This window comes from Podarcis cretensis, assembly GCF_951804945.1.
Source record: "Podarcis cretensis genome assembly, chromosome: 2".
Lineage (NCBI taxonomy): Eukaryota > Metazoa > Chordata > Lepidosauria > Squamata > Lacertidae > Podarcis > Podarcis cretensis.
The window spans coordinates 10,554,623-10,572,663 of NC_137171.1; the positions used below are offsets into that span (position 1 = coordinate 10,554,623).

The following is an 18,041-nucleotide window of genomic DNA, read 5'->3' on the forward strand; positions in this document are numbered from 1 at the left end:
CGAATCCCTGCGGCGGGGTGCGCTCCCGCTGCTTGGTCCCAGCGCCTGCCAACCTAGCAGTTCGAAAGCACCTCCGGGTGCAAGTAGATAAATAGGGACCGCTTACCAGCGGGAAGGTAAACGGCGTTTCCGTGTGCGGCTCTGGCTCGCCAGAGCAGCGATGTCACGCTGGCCACGTGACCCGGAAGTGTCTCCGGACAGCGCTGGCCCCTGGCCTCTTAAGTGAGATGGGCGCACAACCCCAGAGTCTGTCAAGACTGGCCCGTACGGGCAGGGGTACCTTTACCTTTACCTATAATGATGCGTTCTGCTCCTATGCTATGCTTTTATACGCATAAAAGCATTCAGTCATTTGCATAAAAATAGCATCCTAGTACAGTTGACTTGGGTGGCGCTGTGATCTAAACCACAGAGCCTAGGGCTTGCTGATTGGAAGGTCGGCGGTTCGAATCCCTGTGACGGGTTGAGCTCCTGTTGTTCAGTCCTAGTTCCTGCCCACCTAGCAGTTCGAAAGCACGTCAAAGTGCAAGTAGATAAATAGCGTTTCCGTGTGCTGCTCTGGTTCGCCAGAAGCGGCTTAGTCATGCTGGCCACATGACCCGGAAGCTGTGCGCCGGCTCCCTCGGCCAATAAAGCGAGATGAGCGCCACAACCCCAGAGTCATTCGCGACTAGACCTTTACCTTTACCTATAGTTGCCACTTAGAATCATTGCCCATCTCTACACTTGATGATGGAAAGTGGGGAAGTTTGCTCTTCCAAGTAGCTCTCTAGCTACTCTTCCCCAACTTGGTGCTCTCAGGATGTTGCTGGACTACAACTCTCATCAGCCCCATGGTCAGGGATGATGAGAGTTGTAGTCCAAAACTTCCAGAGGGTTCCAGGTTAGCACAACTATAGTCGAGTTTCCAAACGAATAGGCATTTGGTAAGTTAAACTTTTAAAACTTTTTTGGGGGGTTTTGGATTTTGGGTTGGGGTGTTTGGAATTCAAGGACTTGGTTCTGGATTTGAATTTCTGTGTGGTGGGTGGCTGGGTGCTTTTGAATTTTTTGGATGTGAAGCACTGGTTTTTTTTGTGTGTGTGAGTTTACGAAGGTAGGAGCTGTGCTGCCATGGGACCCAAGAAGACTGCTGCTGCAGAGGCCGGCGAGAGGAAGAAGGAGAAGGTGACACTGGAAATGAAGAAGGAGATCATCCGGAAGCACGACGGTGGAATGCGTGTGACAGACCTCGCCAGGGAGTATGGGAGGAATCCATCGACCATTGGGACCATCCTGAAGATGAGGGAGAAGATCCTGGCGACTGATGCAGCCAAGGGAGTCACCAGGATCGCGAAGAACCGCCCAGCTGTTCTGGAGGAGTTGGAGAAGTTGCTGCTCATCTTGTTAGAAGCAGCGTGCAGGGGACACAGTGACTGAGGCCGTCATTTGTGAGAAGGCCAAGGCCTTGCACGCAGACCTCGTCTGGGAACAGCCAGGAACCTCAGGCGAGCCAGAAGTCTTCAAGGCAAGCAGAGGTTGGTTTGATGGGTTCAAGGCAAGATCTGGAATCCACAGCGTGGTCAGGCATGGAGAGGCTGCCAGTTCTGATGTTCCTGCGACTGAAGACTTTGCAGCGGAGTTCCTGGAGGTTGTGAAGACGGAGGGCTACGTTCCACAGCAGGTCTTCAACTGCGACGAGACCGGGCTGTTTTGGAAGAGGATGCCCAAAAGGACTTTCATCACACAGGAGGAGGCCAAGTTGCCTGGCCACAAGCCCATGAAGGACCGTCTGACCCTGCTCTTCTGTGCCAACGCAAGCGGCGACCTGAAGATCAAGCCCCTGCTGGTGTACCACTCGGAGAACCCACGGGCCTTCAAGAAACACAAGGTCGACAAGGAGCAGCTGAGTGTCATGTGGCGATCCAACAGTAAGGCTTGGGTCACACGTGTGCTGTTTGTGGACTGGGTCAATCTTGCTTTTGGCCCTGCTGTCAAACAGTACCTGCTGGACAACGACCTGCCGCTGAAGGCTTTGCTTCTGATGGACAATGCTCCTGCTCATCCTAAAGGCCTTGAGTTGGACTTGTTGGAGGAGTTCAGCTTCATCAACATCATGTTCCTGCCGCCTAACACCACGCCACTGCTCCAGCCGATGGATCAGCAGGTCATCGCCAATTTCAAAAAACTCTACACCAAGGAGCTTTTCAGGTGATGCTTCGAGGTGACTGATTGCACCACCATCACCCTGCGGGAATTCTGGAAGGACCACTTCGACATCATCACCTGCTTGAAGATGATCACCACGGCCTGGAACGGGATCAGCCAGAGAAATTTGAATTGCGCTTGGCGCAGCCTGTGGCCGGACTGTGTGGCACCAAGTGACTCTGATGCACCAGAGTCAACAGTGGTGCAGGACATTGTTTCCTTGGGGAGGACCATGGGCCTGGAGGTCACAGAGGAGGACATCAGCAAGCTGGTGGAGGAGCACGACCACGAGCTGACCACCCAGGAGCTGGTCGAACTGCAGGCAGAGGCTGCGCAGGAGCAGGCCTCGCTGGAAGAGGAGGAAGCAACTGAGGAACGGCTGTCCTCCAAAGACCTGAGGGACATTTGCCTGAAGTGGAAGGATGTGCAGGCTTTTGCACAGCGGCACCACCCTGACAAGGACCTGGCACATGACCTTGTGAACACTTTTGATATGAGGGTCATGTCGCCTTTCAGGGAGGTGCTGAAAAGGCGGATGAAGCAGCAGACCATGGACAGGTACTTCAGCAAGAAGCAAAGAGTGGAAGAGGAACCTTCTTCGAGTTGTCCCCCAGAGTCTTAGAAAATGTACTGTACACTTTGTTGATTTTTAAATGTTTTTCTGTCATGTTTAGAAACTTAATTTATTGCTCCTTCAATTTTTGAAATGCTCTTTACAGTATGTGTGACTTTAAAGAGCAGTTAATAAACTCTTTTTGTACCAAATTTGGCTTTGTTTGGCTTTTTTTGACCATAAAGGTAAAGGTAAAGGTACCCCTGCCCGTACGGGCCAGTCTTGACAGACTCTGGGGTTGTGCGCCCATCTCACTTAAGAGGCCAGGGGCCAGCGCTGTCCGGAGACACTTCCGGGTCACGTGGCCAGCGTGACATCGCTGCTCTGGCCAGAGCCAGAGCCAGAGCCGCACACGGAAACGCCGTTTACCTTCCCGCCGGTAAGCGGTCCCTATTTATCTACTTGCACCCGGAGGTGCTTTCGAACTGCTAGGTTGGCAGGCGCTGGGACCGAGCAGCGGGAGCGCACCCCGCCGCAGGGATTCGAACCGCCGACCTTTCGATCGGCAAGCCCTAGGCGCTGAGGCTTTAACCCACAGCGCCACCTGCGTCCCCTTTTTTGACCATAGGAACGCATTAATTGAATTTCAATGCATTCCTATGGGATTTCGTGCTTTGGAAGACGAAAAATTCGCTAGACAAAAAAACTCGCAGAACGAATTAATTTCATCTTGCGAGGCACCACTGTATAGGGGGGATCAAATTTTGGCAGGGCACAGGGTACCACTAAAATTTTAAAGCTCTGCCACTGCTCTAGATACTGCTGAGCTACAACTCCCAGCAAGCATGGCTATTGGCCAGGGATGGTGGGAATTCTAGTTCAGCAACATTTGGAGTGCCAAAGGTTCTCCACACCTGATGTAGGTTGTTCTTCAGCTAACCTGCTAATGTTTAGGCTTTAAAGATGATCACCAACTCTTTAAATATGGCACAGAATCACCCTGGTAACTGGTGTAGCCAGCAAGCAATAGGCAGTATTTTAGCCTTGTAAATGTCTAGTACGTCTTGGGAGACAGTCTGAGCTCTGCACACCCTCTCACCCCGGCTCATTTTGCTTTGGGTTTGCTGATAAGGTTGCCAGGGTCACACCATTCCAGGGAACCTCCCAGGGAGGAGGAGCAGGAAAAACATATAACAGCCTAGTGTGCTCTTGCTCTTTCAACAACGGCATTCTCTGCAGTAATCAACCCAAGTCACTTTTTAAATGACAAGCAAAGTTGGGTAATTTTAGACGAGGGAGACAACAGTCTTACAGAGGGGCCATTCTTTGGCTGGAAAGATGTAGTGCTTCACTTACATCAAAATGTGGTGTGCCAACTCTGCTGTGCTTGGAGGGGCTCCCTCCTGGTCGTCCTGCTGAGATGGGGCACTTGAGAGCACTACATGGTGTGAATAAGCGCCAGCCTCTGCCAGTATCTGCAGAACCCACTGCTGTTAAAAGCACAGGGGCGGAGACCAACAACAAAGTTGGCAGTGCTAGACAAAAAGTCTTCAAGGATTGTGTAGGTGTCTGGGGTCTTAGGGCAAGGGTGAGGAACTGAATGCAGGGGGAGGGATTCAAGTATTTTCTCAAGGACTCTGTTCTGTTGGATTCTCAGCCAAAGGGAGCAGCGAGGAAGCCAATGAATTCTAGCACTTAGAAAAAACCGAGGAGCAGGATTGTCAGCTCCAGATCCTACGTGGGTTCGTACAACTTTACAAGTTGAACAGAAAGGATTTTTGCTTCTTGTTGTTTTAGTATGGCCTCTGAAGATGGTTTGGAAATTCAGCTAGTGCAGAATTCAACGGCCAGGTTGCCCACCAGAGCAAGACAGTTTTAGCATATTACACTGATCCTGGTCTGACTGCACTGGCTAACAGTTAGTTTCCGGGCCCAATTCAAAGTGCTATAAAGCCTTAAACGGCACAGGACCGCAATACCTCAAGGACCGCCTCTTTCCATATGAACCTACACAGACCCTGAGATGACCTTCTGAGGCGCTCCTTTGTGTGCTTCCTCCTCGAGAGGTCCGGAGGGTGGCAATATGAAAACAGGCCTTCACTGTAGTGGTTCCCCGTCTGTGGAATGCTCTCCCTAGGGAAGTTCGCCTGTCGCCTTCATTATGCACCTTTAGGCGCCAGTCAAAAATGTTCCTTTTTAACCAGGCCTTTGGTTGACCTGATTTGCATCCTATGCCCTTTTAAAATGTGTTTTTGTGGGGGGGGGGCGACTATTGGGTTGTTGTTTTTCTTTTTATCATGTATTTTGTGGTTTTATGTCTTGATTTTATTCTGTGAACCGCCCTGAGACCTCCGGGTATAGGGCGGTATATAAATTCAATAAATACCGTATTTTTCGCTCTATAAGATGCACCAGACCACAAGACGCACCTAGTTTTTGGAGGAGGAAAACAAGAAAAAAAATATTCTGAATCTCAGAAGCCAGAACAGCAAGAGGGATCGCTGCGCAGCAAAAGCAGCAATCCCTCTTGCTGTTCTGGCTTCTGGGATAGCTGCGCAGCCTGCATTCGCTCCATAAGACACACACACTTTCCCCCTTACTTTTTAGGAGAGAAAAAGTGAGTCTTATAGAGCAAAAAATACGGTAAATAAATGGCTTCTGCTCTCGTGCTTAATGCAGTGGTGGCAGAAGCTACTCTATCTGGCATAATGTCCCCCTTTCCGTGCAGTTCAGAAAGCTGCAAATGCCATATTTCAGGAACAGAGCTGCCAACCCTAGGAAAGAATTAGGAGCTGGCCACTCACAACCATGTCTACTCAGAAGTAAGTCTCACTGATTTATTTAGTTATTGTTTTGTGGACTTACTCCCAAGTTAAGTATGCATAGGACTATAGCCCTAAGGATTTTTTTCTGTTTCTGCTGCAAGGACATGTATACATGTTGATGGGTGAGGGTCTCTATCCCTAGCCCCTCCTGGCACCTCTGCCCCCAGAGCATCATGATGCGGTGAGGATATTCAGCTGGGTCTGTCTCTGGGGGATCCTGACTGTTGGTGGGGGGAAGCGTCTGGCTTAGGAATAACTGCCGCAGAAGCCTGTCAACCAGTTGCACAGGAAGTTAGGAAGGCGGATGCCTTGTGAGGAGCTGATAACTCAACACAAGGCTCCTTCCTGGCCCTGCCAGCTGCCTCCTCCCCTCCTCCCCTTCTGGTTTCATAATATCCCACAGACTGTGGGGAGTGGCCTTGGCAGATAGAGGCTTCAGAGAAGGTTAGATTGGGGCCCTTTCCAATTGCCGTTCTGGACTTCTGTGTCCCCCTTAAGGCCCTGTTCGCTTAAGGCTGTTCACACATTACATTCAACATGTGTGCTGATCTGTACGCACATGCTGTTTCGTCACACATAACATGCAGCGTCTAATTCTGATGCCCTTCAAACCCAACATGCATACAGTCTGTGTGCAAATAACATGTTGCTAGAAGGGACTGGACTGATTTTGGCTCCATTTGTTGCATGAACACACCAACAACTAAGTAATGCCTTTTAGCAGGGGGAAGGTACTCATCACCCCGAACCAAAACAGCCCACCATGCCACGCTGGGAGACAAGGGATATGTTCACATTCGCGAAGGTCATCCACTCTCCCCACCGTGTTTCAAGCCCCATTTGCACAATGTTGTTCACACCAGAGAGGGGGCAGAGATCTCGTCACCCAACTCACATGGCCTTTTTGGGTTCCCTGCCCCTTACAACCCGCCCAGAACTCCTTTTCATGAAGCTATCTTTGCCTGCACACTTATCTGCACATGTGCAACGGCTGTCACAAATGTTCATTCCATTCTGAAGCATGAAGTGAATATTGCTTAAGTTTGCTTGGACTGAAACTGGTGGGGGAGACTGCGTCCAACAGCAATATTTGTTAAGAAGCTGCAGAATCAATAGAGATTGTGGCTAACGTCACATGAAGATAACTTCAAAAACCAGCAGTGGGAGTGTCAATGCGAACATACCCGGAATGTTCACACTGGAAAGCCAAGTCTCTCCCTTCATTCAGCTGCTTTAAGGCACTGGATTGAATCTTACAGGGGAAGGGTTGCAAGCAAGCCTACATAGGTGGCAACCACTTGATAGCCATGCCTACAATATTCTTTCAAATACCGGCTTCTTGCTGCCTTCAGAATCAATGGGCAGCCAAAATAATCTTGCCTCTGGAATTTCCCTGTGAAGTGCAACAGGATTGCAATACACACAGCTCTCGTGACAGTGACATCCTTCTCTGTCTCTCTGCCCAAATTCTTGTGTTGCATGCAAAGACGCCTACAGGGAATATCCAGAAATAGATCCAGCCCCTGGGGAACTTTTTGTGTGTTTTTTTTAAGTTGTCCATATGGCAGAAAGAGACAGGAGGAGCCACAGAAACCACAGTAACGACCTTCCTGCGCTGGGCAGTGTTGTGGGATGTTACTGTGGTTGCTAGTGCAGGGTGGGAAAAGGACCTTGAGCAGGATAAATGCATCCCTTCCTAGGCCATGTTTTGGCTATCCACCCCCCCCCCCAACAGACACACTTGGCCAGCTTCTGTTCCCCATTCATGGCAAGCTGCAGACATTTTACTGCAGCAATTCTACCCGGGTCGTACAATTTCCCCACATTGTGATGGCATCCTGCTTTGTAAACATGCAGCCCAACAAAAGGAGGCAGCTTCTGGAACAGGTTTTATCCATCTGGGTGGCTGCCGTCAGAGTTGCCCTATAGCAGGAGTGGGGCCAGAGAGGGCTACATTTCCTTATGGGGGTCATGTTCCAGTGATGGGCAGGACCAGATGGAAAAGCAGGTGGGACAGTGGAGGTGACTCTTCCCTTTGGATGTGGCTGCACTTCAGCCACGCAAAAGTCAGAGGGTTCTACGGACACCCATTCGCTTCTCCAGTCTCAATCCAGGAAAGCGAGAGCCTTTGCCGCAGTTAGAGGGTACATTTCAGCCAGGCCAGAAGCACTAGAGGAGGTTGCAGAGTCGGGCCAGGGGATGGTGTGAGCTTTAGAGAGTGTTGACACCCAAAATACTGGGCGAAGTGCCTTCAGCCCCCAGGCCTGAGGTTCTCTCCCCCTGCCTCTTTATATTATGTGGCATAATGTGATCAATCCAAGCAAACCATGCTTTAAAACAGTGGTTTTTTGAGCCATCTAAAAAGGATTGGATTGCACACATCATTTGTAGGTATTTGGGAAGTGGGTCAGATATTCAGCTATAGCCACACAGTCAGAAGTGCCCACAATTCTGGGCATGCTTACTAGGGAGACGGTCCCACTGAACACAATACTTTATAGTTTTGTGTAAGGGTGCTTCCAGATGGGGTCCTTATGTTGCAAACAGGTTGTTGAAATACGTTTGTTTCTGTTCACTGTGGGCTAAAGGGAGTCTCATGCTTTTCGGACAGGAGCAACATCTATCTCCATTTGTTGTTGTTTCTTGAAAAAAAAATATGTACGTATAGAGTGGTGTTGCACAAGACTAGCATTTAGCTCTACCAAAATCCTGAAAAAGAGGTCTTGCACAAGCTCTTCAAAGTCCCCGTATATGTACTGCAATTAAGAAATTCTCCGCATGGCGTGAGACCTCGAGAGAACAACTCCTCCAAACTGTTGTTTGTTGAAATTCCGATGTGCTACTGGAAAAAGGCACGCTGCTGTCCTTTGGGCTGCCGGGAACAAAAATAGGTACATCAAAGAGCAAATGGAAGTCAATGTGTGCTGATGTACAGACCACCCAGCGGAACATCACTGCTCATGTGACAAACTGTGCACCCCCCAAAAAAATATGCTAATGACCTTCTAAGCCGGCAATTGATACAGATGTATGACCGGTTCTTTTAACTTAATTAATTTAACATGTGACTATGTTTGGCAGCAAAGCGGGATGCGGGTGGCACTGTGGGTTAAACCACAGAGCCTAGGACTTACCGATCAGAAGGTCGGCGGTTCAAATCCCCTCAACGGGGTGAGCTCCAGTTGCTCGGTCCCTGCTCCTGCCAACCTAGCAGTTCGAAAGCACATCAAAGTGCAAGTAGATAAATAGGTACCGCTCCGGCGGGAAGGTAAATGGCGTTTCTGTGTGCTGCTCTGGTTCGCCAGACGCGGCTTAGTCATGCTGGCCACATGACCCAGAAGCTGTACACCGGCTCCCTCAGCCAGTAAAGCAAGATGAGCGCTGCAACCCCAGAGTTGGTCACGACTGGACCTAATGGTCAGGGGTCCCTTTACCTTTACCTTTATGTTTGGCAGCACAGGGTGGGAAAAGGACCTTGAGCAGGAGAAATGCATCCCATCCTAGGTTTTATTTCGGCTGCCCATTCCCGCCCCCAAACACACACACTCTGCCACCTTCCGTTCCCCGACCATGGCAAACTAAAGATATTTTACTGCAGCGATTCTGCCTGGGTCATACAATTTCCCTACATTGTGATGGCATCCTGCTTTGTAAACATGCAACCCGACAAAAGGAGGCAGCTTACGGAATGGGTTTTATCCGTCTGAGTGGCTGCCATGAGAGTTGCCCTATAGCAAGAGTAAAAGGTAAAGGGACCCCTGACCATTAGGTCCAGTCGTGGCCGACTCTGGGGTTGCGGCGCTCATCTCACTTTATTGGCCGAGGGAGCCGGCGTACAGCTTCTGGGTCATGACCAAGCCGCTTCTGGCGAACCAGAGCAGTGCACGGAAATGCTGTTTACCTTCCCGCTGGAGCGGTACCTATTTATCTACTTGCACTTTGACGTGCTTTCGAACTGCTAGGTTGGCAGGAGCAGGGACTGAGCAACGGGAGTCCTAAGCTCTGTGGTTTAACCCACAGTGCCACCCGCATCCCTCTGTAGCAAGAGTGGGGAACATTTATTAGCCAGAGCGGGCCATGTTTCCTCATGGACAACCTTCTGGGTTTCCGTGGTGGGCAGGGGAGGTGGGACAACTGCAGGTGGAACTCTCAACCGACTTTTAAAATAATATTAAGCAAATAGAACAGAAAGTGGGCAGCAGCAGTGTTGTAGGGAGAGGCATGACCAGGTTGGAAGCATATTGTCTGGCCATCCAAGCATCCACCTGCTACAAGAGGGGCTCCCTCCCCATGGAGCGATCCCACTCCTGAGTGGGGAAACAAAGACCTCTTTTATTACCCCCAGTAAACATTCCGGATGTTTACAGGCACAGGCCTATTAAAGGCACAGGCATCTTTTCCATGCCCTAGCGTGGGTAGGTAAACTAAGGTCTGGGGGCCGGATCCGGCCCAATCGCCTTCTAAATCCAGCTTGCGGTCAGTCTGGGAATCAGCGTGTTTTTTGTGTCATTTTGTTTAAAATGCATCTCTGGGTTATTTGTGGGGCATAGGAATTCGTTCATTTTTTTTTTTTTTTCAAAATATAGTCCGCCGTCCGCCCCCCGCAAGGTCTGAGGGACAGTGGACTGGCCCCCTGATGAAAAAGTTTGCTTACCCCTGAGAGGTTTCCAGTGAGCAGAACAACAGGCAGAGTCCCTTCTATGCCAAGACACATGCACAGAAGGCCACATGTATTGGCCACAAACATCAAGGCAAGAAACCACAAGCCTTAACTTGTGGGAAGTGTGTAACAGTAGATGTCCACAGCTGGATCATGTTTCAGGGCATCATTTTATTTTATTTTATTTTATTTTATTTTTATTTTTTGCTATAATTTTGTTTATTGCATTTATAGAACACATTTTCCTCCAAGTCACTCCAAATGGTGTAGGCGGTTCTCGTCCTCCTCGTTTTCTTCCCACAACAACCCTGGCAGGGAGGTTAGACTGAGAGGCAGTGACTGGTCCATTCTACTAGCTCTGCTCTTCAGCCTTGAATGACAGCTAGACAGGCCGGAATGAAGCAGGTGAAGCTTTTATGCACGTGGAGGTAAGAGCTGGGGAGGGCTGCACCTGTTTGATTTCTGCCTGTCGGGATGCTATGAAAAGGCAGAGGATCCAGTCTTGCAGAAATTGTAGATTTATTTATTTATTTATTTATTTATTTAATTTGTACACCGCCCTTCATCCGCAGATCTCAGGGTGGTTCGCAACATAGAATTACAATATGAAAATGACAAAATACATAGTAAAAAAAACAAAAAACCAGCAACGAACCAATAATCTCCCCTGCCACAACACATTTAAAAGGGCATCAGATGTCAATCAGCCAAATGCCTGGTTGAAGAGGAATGTTTTTGCCTGGTGTGTACCCTCCAATATTCCTCCAATGACCTCCCATTCCATAATGATAATTTTACTATTTATACCCCACACATCTTATTGGGTTGCCCCAGTACTCTGGGCAGCTTCCAATACTGTATATATATAAAACAATTCAAAGAAGAACTTCTACAAAACAAAGAGAAACTTTTGTCTAAAATGTATAATCTGTTATTAGAATGGAAAACAAAAGACAAGCTTGTTAAGGCCTCAATGACACACTGAGCAATAGATATAGGACACAATATAGATATTAACCTCTAGGACAAACTCTGGGAAAGTGACTTGAAATTTACAGCATGTTATTCTTTGAAGGACAACTGCCTGGAAATGATTCACAGACTTGATAAGATGTACAAGACAGAATCAGATAAGCCCTGGAGATGCAAAGAGGCAGAAGGAACATTCCTTCATATGTGGTAGACATGTAAAAGGGTAAAAGAGTATTGGGAAATGATCTATAATGAATTGAAAAAATGTTTAAAAGTACTTCCCCTCCCAAAACAGAGTCCTCTGCTGGCGTCTAATGATGGCACCAGCCGAACCTCCCTGGGGAGAGCATTCCATAAATGGGGAGCGACTGTAGAAAAGGCCGGTTCTCATGTTGCTACCGTCCAGACCTTTTTCGAAGGAGGCGCTAATTAATTTCAAAACTAAACCCTAATGGAGAGAGAGAGAGAGAGAGAGAGAGAGAATCTGACAGGAGGAGGAGTTGTCAGGAGCATATTTTGTATGGAACTCTTGAGAGGGATGTTCATTTATTTTTATTTTTTAAGTTTTTATATATTTTTTATTAAAGATTTCTTAGTTTACAAAAATACGTGCATTGTTTCTTTTTTCAAGTTTATGAGAGCATGGAACATAGTGAGCAAGAGAGAATGATATGTGCAAGACAGTGAGAATGACATGGAACTGGGTGGGTATGTCTCCACTATTACTGTAATCTAGTGCACTGTCATGGTTTCCCTCAAGAAACCCTGGGAATGTATAAAACATGTAACAAGTGTTGGAAATGTAAAGAAAAGGAAGGGTCGTTTTATCATATGTGGTGGGAATGTAAGAAGGTGAAGGGCTTCTGGGAAATGATATACAATGAGTTGAAAAAGATGTTTAAATATACATTTGTGAAGAAACCAGAAGCTTTTCTGTTAGGAATTACAGGAAGAGAAATTAACAAAAGTGATTATAAACTTTTTCAATATGCAGTGACTGCGGCAAGAATCCTAATGGCCCAAAAATGGAAACAAGAGGAACTACCGACATTGGAAGAGTGGAGGCTGAAACTAACGGACTTTGCAGAATTAGATAAAATGACTGGAAAAATTAGATACCAGAAAGATCACAAGTTCACTCAGGACTGGAAAAAGTTTACGATTTATCTGGAAAATATTTGTGATGAACAGACAACGCTAGTTGGATTTAAGGAGGCTTTGTGATGAGAAAGGGTATTGTAAAGAGAAAATGAGATGTAAGGATATTAAAACTGGCAATATATTATAAAGGAAATGCGGAACAAATATAAAAACATGAGGATTGTGGGAGGAGCTGGTGGAAGCCAAAAACTTGTAAATTGTTGAATATGGTTATGTTTGAACAATTTGTAAAAAAAAAATCTTTAAAAAATTAATAATAAATATAAAAAAAAGAAACCCTGGGAACCGTAACCCCATGACAGGATTAAGACGTTCACCCAGGAATGCTTAGCATTGCCACAAAACGACCATTCTCAAGAAACCCCAAGAACACTTAAAGCCTGGAAAAAAATAATTCCTCGGGTTTGTAGCATAGCCACAACCTCTGATTCTCTTTGTGTGTTTCTTAAATGACGGCCTTGTATCTGAAATGTAACCTCTCCTCACGCCCAGGACAATCTTGCAGTGTGTCCCTGTGGAGTGTTTGTCATGACAAGCATTGTCACGCTGCGTCCAGTTATTCCTTGCAGGTGGGAACACTTAGGTTGTGTCACAGCATGAGTGTGACCTGCACACTCGGGACCAGTGGAAGACATTCCGCCGCCTGAGGCAAAGGACAAGATGGCGCCTCACCACCTCCACCAATTCCATATACAGAAACCGACAAGAAGCAACAGAGATCACCCGCCACTATACTTGGGTGCAGCAGGCTAGTTTAGGGGGCGCAGGGCAGGCCGTGTGACACACGTCAATCCATCTTCTCCCAGCCCCTCATTATCTGCCGCCTGAAGCAGCTGCCTAACCCCACCTAACGACAAAGCCGGCCCTGTGCAGTGTATTGAAGCGCAGTCTTGCGTGTACTCTGCTTGTCTTCCCTCATTTTATTCCTTTCTCTGGCATCCCTGTTCATTTATATCTGTTTGCAGTGTATGTTTCTGCCTGGGTAGCCTCAGAGCGGCAGATACCCTCTCTCTCATTTTCTTCCTTCGTGGTGTGTGTGTGTGTGTGTGTGTGTGTGTGTGTTTGTGGTGTTCTGTGGACTCTCTTCCTTCGAGCTCTGTAAGTGCAGATAGGAGACGGCTCTGTGGCCTTTCTTGGAAAGGCAGGGTGCAACACAAGGTTTTGTGGGAGGGAAGAAAACCCTTGAGCCATCGCCGCACCGGCCCTGTGGTTTCCCTGCCCCTTGCACAGGGGCGGCTCCTGTTATGTAATATCAGCAGCCCCCAGTGAGGCGAGGCGGAACACACACTGTACAGCTCTGGCCACCTGGAGTCTGTGGGACCGACTGCTGCAGCGATGGAAGCTCCTTGAGGGCCTTTTTCGAGCAGCCCTAGCCCGTCAAGGGAAAACGGCACCCACCCACCGCTTGGAAAACTGGGGGGTCCTTTCTCCTGCACATCCCAGAGGAGACCCTCTTTTCCCCCCTTTCTGCTTCCTCGTCCACCCTCTCTGGCTGCACACCTGGCCCAGGCAGCTAGGAATTCCAGCAGGTAAGGAGCCATGCCGCCACTGCCTCAAAGGGTACCATTGTTTGCAGCCCCCTCTAGCAAGGCGGGGGCTATTTGTCTCCTTGGTTGCGTGGCCAGGTGAGAGCGAGGGGTGAAGGCTGTAGCAGGAGCAAGAAGAGGGGGCAGGATCTCAAACCGAGCCGCTCTTCCTACAGAAGCCCCCCCCCCCTTTCTCAAATGAATGTTAGAAATTCTAGGGCCAGCCATTTCCCTGGCCCATGGGGTAGACAGGCATCACCTTCAAAACTCTCCCTCTACCCACCCCCAGAAAACTCTGGTTCCTGACAGAAGTCCCTCAAGCTCTCTGCATGTCAGGTCCTTCGCTATTTTGGGCAGGTAGCTTTTTCAGAAGGACTTAACTCATACAACATGGGCTCCAGGGACTTTTTTGTGTTTGTGTCTCATGATGAGGAGCAAAGAAGCTTCTTTCCCTCAGCTGACCATATCCAGTGTTGAAGTTGCAGGTCCGTTTATGGGGTGTTTTGATCAGGAACCTTAATGGCTTGTTCCCGTTGAGTCTCTTTTTTTCTGAGCAACTGTGTCTCATTTTGCAAGGGAAAATGTAATTATTTCCTGAACCCCCGGGGTGGAAGGTAGCAGAACATTTGTACATACAAATGACGCACACCAAGGTCACATTTGCACCATGCTCTTAAAGCACTATTGCACCTCTTTAATGGTTGCACAGAATCCTGGGAACTGTAGTTTGTTAAGGGTTCTATTCTCAAAGAGCTACTGTTCCCAGCAACCTTAAGAAACTACAGTTTCCAGTATTCCCTGCGGCTTTGAATATATGGTCTGACTGTGGCATTAGGCTGCAGCATTCTCCTGTGGGGCAGAGAGGTAATTTTAGACTCTGGGTTATGATGTTAAATGGCTGTGTGTACTGTATTTGCTTGCTGCAAAATATTTGTAAACTAGACTTTGCTTGCTGCAGTTGTTGGTGCACACACACACACACACACACACACACACACAGACCCTGCACCTGTTCATTCTGCACGGGCATTTTTGAAGTGTGCAGGTTCACTTGCAAACAGGCCACCAACAAGCAGCCTTGTGCACAAACACAACTCAGCAATACAGAACCACACAGATGAAGAGAAACATCCTTCACCTATTCCAGGTCTTGTGCGTGTACATTTGTGTTGCAAGCCAACACAACCAGCCTGTGTGAGGATGAAAGAAAGCGGCTGTCACAGCCGTTATAACAGCGGGGGTGGGAAGTTGGGCATTTGCAAAAGGAAACATCCCCATACCTCTTGAGCTGGGCTATGCAATTGCTTCATGCATGCTTGTGAAGGCATTTCCCCCCATATTATAATGCAAGATGACCTGTGGGAATCCTGGAGTAAGCACAAACCTTTGGGTCCATGATAGATGGAAGTTGTTTAGGGAGGTGTGTAGCCGGCCAACTCTCTCTGGAATGAGCCACCCGGGGTTAATTTGAATCCAGGGCTGAGGTGCAGGTATTGGATTTGGGTGTTGTGGCTCAGGGTCCCTCCAGACTGATGTTTTATTTGGTGTGTTTTCTTGCAGCATGTTCCTGACACAATAACAGGGTGTTGGTGGTGGTCTTATTCTGCTTTATTAGCTGTGATTTTCTTATTTATTTCACAATATTTACTGCTTGATTGCCATAAAGCATCAAAGCGGTTTAGAAAAAAGGAATAAATTTAAAAATAAGTGGAAAAACCAGTTAAAAACAACTATTTAAACCACTCAAAAATAATAGAAATCAACAAGCTAAAAAAACCACAATTAAAACACGTGCCAGCTAGCCTTTTCTAAACAAAAACATTTTTTTTAGCAAAGAGAACAGTGAAGGCTGCTGCCTGATGTCAATAGAAAAGGAGATCCATGATGCTTTCCCAGTGCTATTGCTGTTTGGAGGGGCTATCGTGCACTAAAAGTGAGGCAACCCGATCCCTCAGATTTTTGTGGTATGAAAAGTTATGGGATTTCAGCGCATGTACTGGTGGGAAATGAAGCAGTATAACTGCCCAAAGACTTTTGCAAGAGCAAATAGTATTGAAGGTGGGGTTGTGTCTGACAGCCCTGACAGCAGCACGAACACAAATCATCACAAACGCCCTATAGAAAATATGTCTCTTGAGTCTGGGAATGCGTGAGGTACATGAGCCAGAGCAATGTAGTGGAGCGCTGGATTTGTGTGTGAGATTCAAAGCCTTGCTTAGCTATGAAGTCCCGTGGGTTACCTTAACCAAGTTAGTTTGAATAACGTTGACTAGAGAGATAGAGAGATGGTAGTGTTTGTTTGCATGGCGGAGAGAAAGACACAAATACGCACAGAGAAAGAGAGAGAGGGAGAGGGAGAAAGAATGAGAGAGGCTTATATATAGTGCTTTTTTTCTACAAAAAAAATGTTTAGGGGTACTCTCATTTTGACTCACTTTATAGTTCAAATCGGGGGAAATAAATACAGATTCACAAAATGTTTAGGGGTATGCATCCCGCTGTGTCCCCGGCCCCCCAGAAAAAAGCACTGCTTGTATACATAAATGTATATTAAATTGTTTGGTTTGTATCATTGCCCTTTTGCCTCTGCTGAAGAAGTTATTTCTTATTTCAGAAACCTGCAAAACTTATTTATCCAGAGGCAGCAGCAGCAAGCCAAAAGGAACATTTGTGTGCATTGCATAAAGCAAAACCTCTCTCAAACCGCTTTCAACCCTCCTAAAAATTGTAGCTTGGCTCCTGGCAGTATGGTCCTGGCAAGTCGCAAGGAGGATTTTACCAGTACCCTTCTCAGGCTAACAGATGTGTTGATGTTATGCTAAAAGGCCACCCTAAGCTCCTTGGAAGATGGCAGGAGTAAAAAGGAGTGCCTTTGAGCATGTTTAGAGTGCCTTCCATGCGCTCCCAACCCCTCATCTGCAGTTTGGGATAAGGGCTTCCAGAGCAAAGGGACTTTCAGGATGTCTTTTGGTTTTAGCTCCGACAGGTCCTATTTTACATGTTAAGTGTACAGGGGATTGGGGCTCGGACCTTGTTTATTTCCCCTTTATGGTTTGTGATGGTGCATTAATCTACATGATCCAAACTGTCTAGTCAACCTGCTTGCCGGAGGTGTCATTGTGTAATAGGAATGTGACTGTGTGTGTGTGTGTGTGTGTGTGTGGAGGTCCCTCTGTTAACATGGAAGTTTTAACTTGACTGTCTTGCAGATCTGATCTGCTTCTTTCTCCTGAGCAGGCTTCTTCTGTTGTTGTTTTTTAAAAAAATAATATTTATTAAGATTTTGGAAATTACAAAAATAAAAAATAAAAAATTAAACATACAAAAACAGAAACAAAAACAAAAACACTACATAAAACATTAAATTAACAAAACAAAACAAAAACGATTAAAAACACTTCCAATCTTTTCGATCTTAACTTTCATACACTTGTTTCATTGACTTCCTCAACACCTCCCTTTTTGTATTCCACTTCAATTAACTATTTCAGCAAATCCTTTCCATCTTCATCTATTTTCTGTCTTATAGTTAATTTTAACATATTGTAACCTAGTTTTTTCCCTTTTAATGCATTAACAATCTATCTGTACCTAGTTCCTTCTAACATTTCTGCCAAAGCCATATACAGTAGCTTCATTCCACCTTTTTTCTAAAGCTCCTTAATTTTACAGTATTTCTGTAAATAATCTTTAATTTTTTTCCAATCTTCTTCCACCGACTCTTCTCCCTGGTCTCGGATTCTGCCAGTCATTTCCGCCAGTTCCATATAGTCCATCAACTTCATCTGCCATTCTTCCCGAGTGGGTAAATCTTGTGTCTTCCAGTACCTCGCGATGAGTATTCTTGCTGCTGTTGTGGCTTCTTCTGATCTTCGTGTACCTTATCACTCCTCTCTGCCATGCTGTGTCCTCCTGTGTTGTGCGCAGTGGCGTCTGTCAATAGCACCACAAATTACTCCCTGCCCAATCTGTGTTGGTGGAGATGGGCAGCACACACACACTACCTGGGTGGTATGGTGGTATGGGAACATTCCAAAATGTGTGTGTGTTTCTCTGTGCATGTATATTCCACATAGAAATATGAATAACACACGTGTGTGTTCATGTATGCATGTACACATGTTCTAGTCTAATGCCCTCTCCTGGATAGAACCAGA

General features: G+C 47.0%; 1 protein-coding gene across 1 annotated transcript in view; it reads left to right on the forward strand.

The window, feature by feature from the left end:
- Positions 1-13,615: 13,615 nt before the first annotated feature.
- Positions 13,616-18,041, forward strand: part of NFE2 (nuclear factor, erythroid 2) — a 28,049-nt gene continuing 23,623 nt past the window's right edge. The window contains exon 1 of the mRNA XM_079966803.1: positions 13,616-13,887. The gene's annotated coding sequence lies outside the window, so the exon portion shown is untranslated. The remainder of the gene's footprint in view (positions 13,888-18,041) is intronic.